Below are 9,561 nucleotides of genomic sequence, written 5' to 3'. Positions count from 1 at the left end.
AAGAGTCCAAAAGCTGAATGCTAAGACTCATACTTGGGTCAAGAGTCACTTTCAGAGACATTTAGTTGCTAGAATTGCCCTTTGAGACTGAAGAAGGCCCATGTGCCAGGTGGTATTGCCTCCTTACAGGTCTTTAGTGGAGAGGTTTGCCAATATTCCACTCTTCCACCCTTGCCAAGTATACTTCACTATCCAGAGTAAATGTCTTCTTGTTTTTATTTAGCCTAAGAGAGGCAGGTGGACTTGTTGCTTCCAGCATTAGGTTGTTGTATGATTTGGGGTGGTTCAGTGCTGAGAGCTTGAGGTGATTTGCACGTGGCTGACCCCTTCAGTAACTTCAGGGAATGGAGACCCTAGTCTTCCAACTACATTCTATGAACTACCCAGCCTACATCCATGGGTGGAGAAAAATATCACTACATGATAACGGTCGTGGTCGTCTCTTAAAGATGAACACATTACTTCCTTTGCTATGAAATGTGACTGAGACATGGCTGCTAGTAGAAACTTCTTTGTTGATGAGTGTAGAAACCTCTTTCTCATTGGGTCCAATACTTCCACTTCTAACATGAAGCAAATGGTTCTTTCTAGTAACAAATGATCCCCTGCTATTCCTCATATGGTAGCATTATGGGATAGACCAGTAATCTTGGAATCTTGGAACGACCTAAATTCAAATCTGGGTCTCAACTGTCCACCAGCTGCCCTCTCTGTGCCCCAGTTTTCCCATCCATAAAATAAGAGGGTTGGACTGAATAACCTCCTTCCCAGCTTGAAATCTGTTCTACAGTGATGCTTGTATGACTCCTCCCATCTGAAAGAAAATACTCTTGTACAAATAACCAAGTTGGCATTCTGCATGGTGTCTCCCATCTGGCAAAGCCAGAGAGATGGTTACTCACTTTAATCTCTTATTGGATTTATTCAATTTCCTCAAACGTCAGCTTTGCCTAAATATGAATAAATCTGCAAGTCAACCCTATCTCCCTTTCTCCCACCTATGCATCAAAATGCTCATGCCAGACCCCTGCACATGCCTTGTTTCTCTATGAGAGTTTTCCCTCCTCGCCCTAGAAATCATTTGACTTCTCTGTGTTGCATTAGACCACTGTCATTAACGACAAGGGTGTCATTTGGATGTGATCTGTGAGGCAGTGGGAGCTTTGAAGTTGAAAGATAGAACAGACACAGATAAATTGTGCTCTGAGTAGGCTGCTATTCCACCATTATTGCCAGCAATTATTTCACCGAGTGACACATCTGATAAAAAGTCAGCTGCCTTCCTCCAGGAAGCATCTTGGGGAGCTACAAGCCAGGCTACCTCTGTCGGATTTCTTTTTTCCAGCTGACAAAAGCTCGTTAGTTCTTGGACTGGAGCATCCTGCTCCCAGTCCTCTGTTGTTTCCTGTCGCTATTTCATGGCGGAGTTTTCAGATGTCAGCTACAATGTATCGAATTCAGCTCCCGAGCTCACCTTTCCTGTGATGAGTTGGATTGTTCTCTTTCTGCTGGGAATGGGTGGGGTAGATTCTTTCCAACATCCCCTTTTCCTTTGTTCTCTTTCAGGTCCTTATGACCAGCCTGTTTTCCATCAATGACTAAAGTTATTGAAATTGGACACAATCTTATGGTCTTTCTTAAGCCTGAAACAAATATAAACATGAGAATAAGTATACTCAATGAACATGCTCTGTTGTATATGAAGTACTGATCTGTTGATAGATTCATTCTTTTTGCCAAGATTAATTATTTAAGTGAGGCTACATTAGAGATCTCAAGATGAGAAAGTTTAGATTGTGCTTGATTTTCTGGGGTGGGAAATGTGATATTTTTGAAATACAGATGCACCTTAAATTAGAGAGGTCAATGATGATAGTAATCATGAAATCTTCCTTAGACATGACTTTGAGAATCCAATTGGTTGGCACTGGATCTTCTGCCAAAGAATGTCAATAAAATGTCATATAAGTTTAGACTTTCTAAAGCATTTACAAATGTGGGTAGAAATGTGAGAATCTGTACTGTTGTGTGATAAGACCCGAGGCTAGCATTAGTCATATTATTGAACTAATTCTAATGTCAGGAAGAGAAACATAAATTGTCATTAAATCTAGAAAAAGTTTAAAACTGCTTTCTTAACAAATTATGTCTCAATCCCTTTTCTGTTTGAGGAAATGAAGCCTTGGGGAAATGTGCTTTTCCTGGGGAATTGGATAAATCTTAAAATGAATTTCTGATAATAAATCAGGTGATTTCTAAGTTCAGAGACCCAAGACAAGGTTGTGCATTTTGGCTTTGAATTTAGAGGTGAGAGTCAAGAATAGTTTATAAGCATAGAAATTAATTCACAAAAAGAAAAATGATTTGTAAGAGTTCTAAGATAAGGTTAAAGGTTAGATAACAGTGTTTTTATACTTTCTCTTTGTTGTATTGTTTCATTTCATTTTTCATTTTCATTTTTTTTTATTTCATTGGATAGCACACTGAAGTGGCTTGCCATTTCCTTCTCACTTTACAGATGAGGAAACTGAGGCAAACAGCGTTAAATAATTTGGCCAGGCTCACATGGCTAGCAAGTATCAGAGGCTGAATTTGAATTCATGAAGATGAGTATTCTGATTCCAAGCCTTGTGTTCTAACCATTGCATCACCTAACTGCCCTATACTTCCTGACACAGATTGGCTGAGGAAAAGAAAGCTCCTTCTAAGAATACTGATCAAAGGTTCTTGGAGCCTCTGACTGAGTGCTGAAGAAAAATTTATAACAATTGGTCTTAAATACCAGCTAAAGAGACCTATAAGTATCTTTGTTAAGAAGATGAGTATTAATCACAAAACTTCAAGAAGATTAGAGGACTAAATTTCAGGTGACTACAAAGATAGTTCATCACTTAAACTGAATACATACATATATATACATTATATATGTGTATATGTACACATATATATTCATTTTACTGAATATATAACATATATATAGCCAGAATATATATATAATCTGAATATATGTGTGTATGTATACATGTATATGTGCATATACACAGACATGCATACAACATCTATGTTTATATATACAAACATTCATGTGTGTATAATATGTATATAAATATACACAGACACAATACAGCTCTGTTTATATACATACATGTGTATGATATATGTTTATATTAAGCACAGGCTATAAATTTAAGCTGTCCCCAAACCAAGGCTGCTAATCTACCTACCTAGGGCTCTAGGGTAGGTCTGGATGATTGTAGAGTATTTGTCTAGTACTATAGCTTATGAGCTCCCATAAGTGTTTTTCCTCCTAGTTTATCATTTGATATAAATTAGCCAGAAAGAATTGTTTAGCTTCTAGAAACTAGTATTTATTATAGTGATATAGTTTGTACAAAACATTCTCCCCAAAAGTCTGTAAAATCCTAACTCACAAATATATGTGAGAACCAACAAGACCAGTTTTCCTGGATTGTAATATGTGTCAAGAAGCTATAACCACATCACCCTGAGAAGATATATTTCAATATTACCCTGAAAATAGCTGGGGTTTGAGGACCAGCTGGAGCAAAGAGTAGTAGAGACCAGGCTACAAAAGATCGAATCTAAAAGAGAGCAAAAGGCCGTCAACAGTAAAAGTCATTAGCAACCTTTCAGCATCAGAAGCATCAAGAGCTTCTCCATGAATGTGCCCTGGTCATATTATGTTACTACATAGGAAAACCTTTGTTTAGTTGCTTTGGCTACAGGAAATTCCCATGTATAGATTTTCTATACAAAATTTCTATGAAGTTTCATGATATACCTCTGTCTATGTTATTAGTAGAATTTCGAGCTTGTGGTTTCCTGAAGGAATGGTCTAATAATATTTTATATTTGTTATTTAATTATTTTAACTTACTGAGTATATTATATAATTGACTAGTCATAGTGAAATATACCACTGGAGGCTTACACTGTGGTTTATAAAAGGGATTTTGACCCCCAAAACACTTAGATATAGCCAACAGGAAGCCCAGAAAAGGAATAACTGAGAGTGCTCTATTAGTAGCTCCCATTTATTAAGCATCTAAGAGTTGCAAGACGCTGAGAGTATAAAAAAAATCAGTCTCTTATTTCAAGGAACACTTTTTCAAATGAACCCCAAAATGATGCAGCTATTTTAATATTGCATAAATAAATTTGACAGAAATTGTTACTCATCACCATTGGCTTAGTCATTATCCTGAAAATACTGAATATTTTGGTTTTTCCAATTTTATTTTATTTTTAAATTATCAATCTTTTATCTAATTTTCTCCTTACCCCTTCTCAAATTTTTAAGGAAAAAAGAGTTACAAGATTTTTGTGACAAATATGCCTTGTCAAGTAAAAGGCATTGGCCATGTGCAAAAGTGGATATGGTAATGACGATGATCATGTTGTCTATGAATATAGACTCTTGGACTATGAAGACTTTAGAGATGTCAATGGTGGTAGTAATAAAAAAATGATTTTTCAGTGGAAAGGGTAGTAATAGAGGGTTCTAGTGAACTGGGATGGAAATATACTAGTCCTATATGACAAAATATGAATATCTCTTTGAGGAGTGACTCACCAGTGTAAAGTGATTAAACCAGATAGAGTTATTTATTAGTATATAGTTTGGTTTGTTTTCCTGGTTCTACTCACTTTATTCTGTATCAGCTCTGCTTTACCTCTAAGACTTATATGCTCCTTTTCATCTTTATTTATAGAACCATAGTATTCCATTATAGAGAATTATTTGGGTTCTCAGAAGATAAGTAGTGTTGGAGGAGATCTGTTCCTCATTCTTTTGGTAAAGCTTAGAAAGACTGAACAATCCTCAGCCTCTTCACAAAGAAATTATCCATTTTACTATACTTATTTTCACCTCTAATACATGCTGGCTTATGTATAAGTGGGGAAGTCACTTAACTCTTTGAATGTTCAAAGGATCTCTCTCAAACAATAAGTTGAAGAGACATTGTCCCGTTGTTTTGGTGTGGAGTATACAAATTGAGAAGTTCCCTATGTCAATGAAATCACATATCCAGTTCTATCCCTATTCTTATTATAAAACATGACATAACATAACATAATATGACATGACACGACATGACATAAAGCATTATATAAAATGTCAATTATCTTTGAAGATTATAAAGAACAAGATAGGCACTATGGGACTGGAGAAAGACCAAAGTTTTGATTTTCAAAAAGTTAAAAATAGAATTTATTTTGAAAACTAAAGGCCAGTAAATTTTGTATCAGTACTTGGTAAAGAGGATAGATAGAAAATATTTAGAAAAGAAAATAGTGATGTAAAAGATCCAAGGTGGTTTGATCTAGAGCAAAAATTGCCAGAACAACCTTGTTTCAATTCTTCCCTCCCCCCCATTTTTGGTATAATTTTACTACATGAGAGAGTTGTTAGATGTGTAGTAACCTATAGTATAATAAAGTATTTAGTAAAATCTCTCATTGGTGGGCCCTTATCGAAAATTTATAGCGGATATGGATAATAGTCAGATGCGATGAGAAAATGGAGATGGGTTCTCCATCTTCATTCTCCATAACTGATGAGTTTGCAATAGAGTTGAAGTATAATTTAACAAAATGATGATTTTGTGTTTAGGCATATAGCTGCTCTTTGTTACTTTTGCCTCTGTTTCTGCTCATCTAAGATCACCTGATGTTTCCTCCAATCAATGATAATATGAGATATTTTCAAATGAATTGTACCTATAAGATCATGATACTATATTCTCTAGATGTTGGAATGTTCCAACATTTGGAAAATAGGCAAGTTGAAAAAAAAGCATAGAAACAAGAACTATATCTCACGATGTTAATTATTAAATTGATCATCACCTGCAAGAAGTATTATTAAGAATCTATGTGAAAACATGGAAGACATTTTTAGCAAACTGACAGATGACACAAAGCTGAAAGGCACTGGCAATATGTTCAATAACAAAAGCAGAATCCTAGAAAATGTTTACAGCTTAAAATAATGACCCAAACCAAACAGATCAAATTAAACTAGAAAAATTGAAAGGGGATAAATATAAAATCCTTTTAGAAGGATAAAAATTGATTGAATGAATATATAACAAGGAAAACTTGCTTAATATCTGGTGATTGTCCATATTATATATGTTGTTCTCTTTGGTTACATTAATTTGCTCTTCATCCTTCATAAAATTTTTGACAAGTTTCTGTGAAATCTTCATATTTATTTTTTAGGTCATAATAGTGTTGCATCATGTTCATATATTGTATTTAGGGAAGCTATTCACACTTGAGGAGTAGTGTTTGTTTCCAATTTTTTAATACCATAAAATATAAATATTTTCAAGTATATAAGAATGTTTTTCTGTGATATCTTCTGAGAATATACCTAATAATTAGGTGAAAGAATATTGTAGTTTAGTAACTTTTCTCATGTAATTCCAAATTATTTGGGAATAATTAGAAAAATTTAGTTTTCTGCCAAGTCAGCATTGCTTTTCTCATTATCCCACTACTCCTCACTTATCAATCTCTTTCTTTACTACTTTTCCCTAATTGATTCTCTACACTAATCACAATTCCAAAACTTTTCTTCTCTCCTTAAGCTTCTATCATTTAAAAGCCTCCACCTAGTCCATCTATTCCTCCTTGGTACCAGTGTCTGTAATTTCTTCATTTCAAGGCTAAACTTCTTGTGCTAGCCATCTACATCTATAATTATCACTTCCATTTTCACTTCTCTAATTATTTTCTAAACTGTCTGTAATCTGGCTTCCAAATTCATCATTCAACTGAAACAGCTTTCTGTAATTTTTACCAATATCTCTTAATATCTAAATCTAAAAGTCTTTTCTTGAACCTTATCTACTTTCTCCACTCTGAGTTTTTGTGACTGCTCTTTCCAGTTGTCCTATCTATCTAAGCATTCCTTCTCAGTCTTCTTTGCTGGATCATCATCATCTATATCACATACACCTAATTGTGGGTGTCCACCAAGACTCTGTTCTCAATCCCTTTTTCTTTTCTTTTCTTTTTTTTTTAATCTCTACTCTCTCACTTGGTTATCTCATCAGTAATTTCAATTATCTTCTTTCTGCAGATGACTCTCAGAATGACTTATCCAGTCTGAGTTCCTCTCCTATCCCCCTCGCTAGTCTCCTATCATCACCTGCCTTTTGGATATTTCAAAATAGATGGCATTTCTAACTCACTATATCAAAAGCAAAACACATTATCTTTCTCCAAGAATTACCCTCCTTTTCTAAACTTCTCTATTACTGTGGATGGCACCTATATCCTTCAAGTCTTTCAGATACACAGTCAAATACTTGATTTCCTTTTCTCATCCCACATATCCAATCAGTTACTGGATTTTGTAATTTCTCTCTCTACAAAAACTCTTAAAAATATCTTTCTACTCACACATTGAAAACCCTAGTTTAAGTCCTCATCAGTAATTCTTTAGACTACTGAAGTAATTTCTTAGTTGTTCTCCCTGCCTCAAGTTTCTCCCCACTCCAATCTATCAGTAATTTAAGAAAATCACTTTAGTAGTTTTGTGATTTTCTTAAATTATTGATGTAGCAATGTTATAACACACACACACACACACACACACACACACACACACAATTAACTTGGTTTCCTATTCCTTTCAGGATCAAATGCAAATTCCTTTATTTGGTTTTTAAAACTTTTCACAATTGGATCCTTTCTCCTTTTTTTCTAATATTCTTTAAATCTGCTTCCTTTCGTGTCCTCTGGCACTTTTTCCCCCTTATATTGTCTGTTCCAAATGCTTTGAATGCTTTACCTTTCAACCTTCATCTCTTAGAAAGCAGAAGTAATTTCTTATTCTCACAGCTGCTAGTCCATTCTTTCTAAGGTTATTTGACATTTACTTTGTGTTTGCTACTTAATTATCTTTTGCTTCTTAATTCTGTCTTTAAATTCTCCTTAATTGAAATTTTTATTATTATAATGTGCTATCTAAAGTATTTATTTTATTTATTTATTTATTTAAGTAAACTATTTATTTTTATAAACTCTTTATGACCTAACTCATGTTCAATTTTTGTAATGTAAAGTTGAAATTATTTATACTCCTAACAATTCCCATTCAGTAATCATTAAAATTCTTGTTTAATTGTTTGTTTGTTTTTCCCCTAATGTCAAATATAGATCCTTAAATTTTTTCTTATTCATCTTTTTCTTAGAATTGTACAGGCTTAAAAGGTATACAACAAATTCAACAATTATTGTTTCACTGTAGACCTAATCATTTTGTTACTTTTTCCTTTATGTATGTATATGCTATCTGATTTGGTTTAAAAGTACTTAAATTTATCAGCTTCTTTGCTATAGTGTCTTTTTTGCCTCAAGCAACTAGGGTTAAGTGACTTGTCCAGAATCACACAGCTAAGAAGTGTTAGATGTTTGAGAACAGATTTGAACTCGGTCCATTCTCACTTCAGGGCTAGGTTCTATCCACCTAGCTGCCCTTGTTCTTCTGTCTTTAAACACATCTTCTTGCTTACATCTTTGAGCCATGTCTATTTTTCTGTGACTTTTTCTGAGATCATGAACACTGCTTCTGCTATTTTAGATTAAATTAAGGAATAATAGATTCTACTTTATCCCCTCATTTTAATTCTACGTGAATTAATCAGTCAATTAACAAACCTTTATTGAAGTGCCTTCTATAGGCAATGTGCTAGACCCTAGAGATAGCAGTACAAAGAATGAAAAAAAAAAATCACTTTTAGCAATAAGGAGACAAATACTTGCAAAGATCTTTCTATCTATCCATCTATCTAGATATCTATATGTGTGAGTGTGTGTGTGCATTGCATTTAAAAAGCAGTAAGGAACCATTAAAGATTTTGCTTTAGTAGGGCTTGATCAGATTTGTTTATTCATATATATATATATATATAATATACATACATATGTGTATGTATATACATATATAAGAGATGATTTGTATATATATAAAATGTATATATATATATATATATATATATATATATATACATATGTATATGTAGGCAAATATGGAGAATAGATTGGAAAGGGAAAAGACTAAAATGTAAGATATTGCAGTCCCCAGGTATGAGGTCTCAACTATACACTTGTACAAATTAATAACTTTATAAATACCATAAAGGTAAAGTTAATAAATGTGAATGGGCACAAAAGGGATAAATATAAGGAAGTTTCTGAGGAATGGTTCTAGAACTTTGATATATAAAAGCTTCAGAGAAGATGGTGCTTGAGTGACAGATTTAATGAAGAAAGGTACTTTCTAAGGTGGGCATAAGGAGAGTGAATTCTAAGCAAATGAAGATAGCCAATGCAAAGATACTCAGACTAGAGCTGAAGAGTGGACATGAATAACAGAAAGAAAGCCAATTTGGGTAGGTTATAGACTGTCCAGGTGAGGTAGAGGAGGAAATAAGGTAAAAAGCATTATTAGATTTTGTTTCTTGTGCATTTAGCATCCCTGCACTGTTTTATGGGCTAGTTCATCCCATTCACATTCATGGTTAT

The 9,561-nt window shown here is 33.9% G+C and overlaps 1 long non-coding RNA gene across 2 annotated transcripts in view; it reads left to right on the top strand.

Moving 5' to 3' along the window:
• The first annotated feature begins 2,691 nt into the window (after positions 1-2,691).
• The window catches only part of LOC105751163, a 103,380-nt gene continuing 96,510 nt past the window's right edge, over positions 2,692-9,561 (top strand). For both annotated transcript variants that reach the window (XR_004231386.1, XR_004231385.1), the window contains exon 1: positions 2,692-2,867. This is a non-coding gene — a long non-coding RNA (uncharacterized LOC105751163). The remainder of the gene's footprint in view (positions 2,868-9,561) is intronic.

The sequence above is a fragment of the Sarcophilus harrisii genome, chromosome 2 (genome assembly GCF_902635505.1).
Source record: "Sarcophilus harrisii chromosome 2, mSarHar1.11, whole genome shotgun sequence".
Classification (NCBI taxonomy): domain Eukaryota; kingdom Metazoa; phylum Chordata; class Mammalia; order Dasyuromorphia; family Dasyuridae; genus Sarcophilus; species Sarcophilus harrisii.
This window is presented reverse-complemented; position numbering and strand designations above follow the sequence as displayed.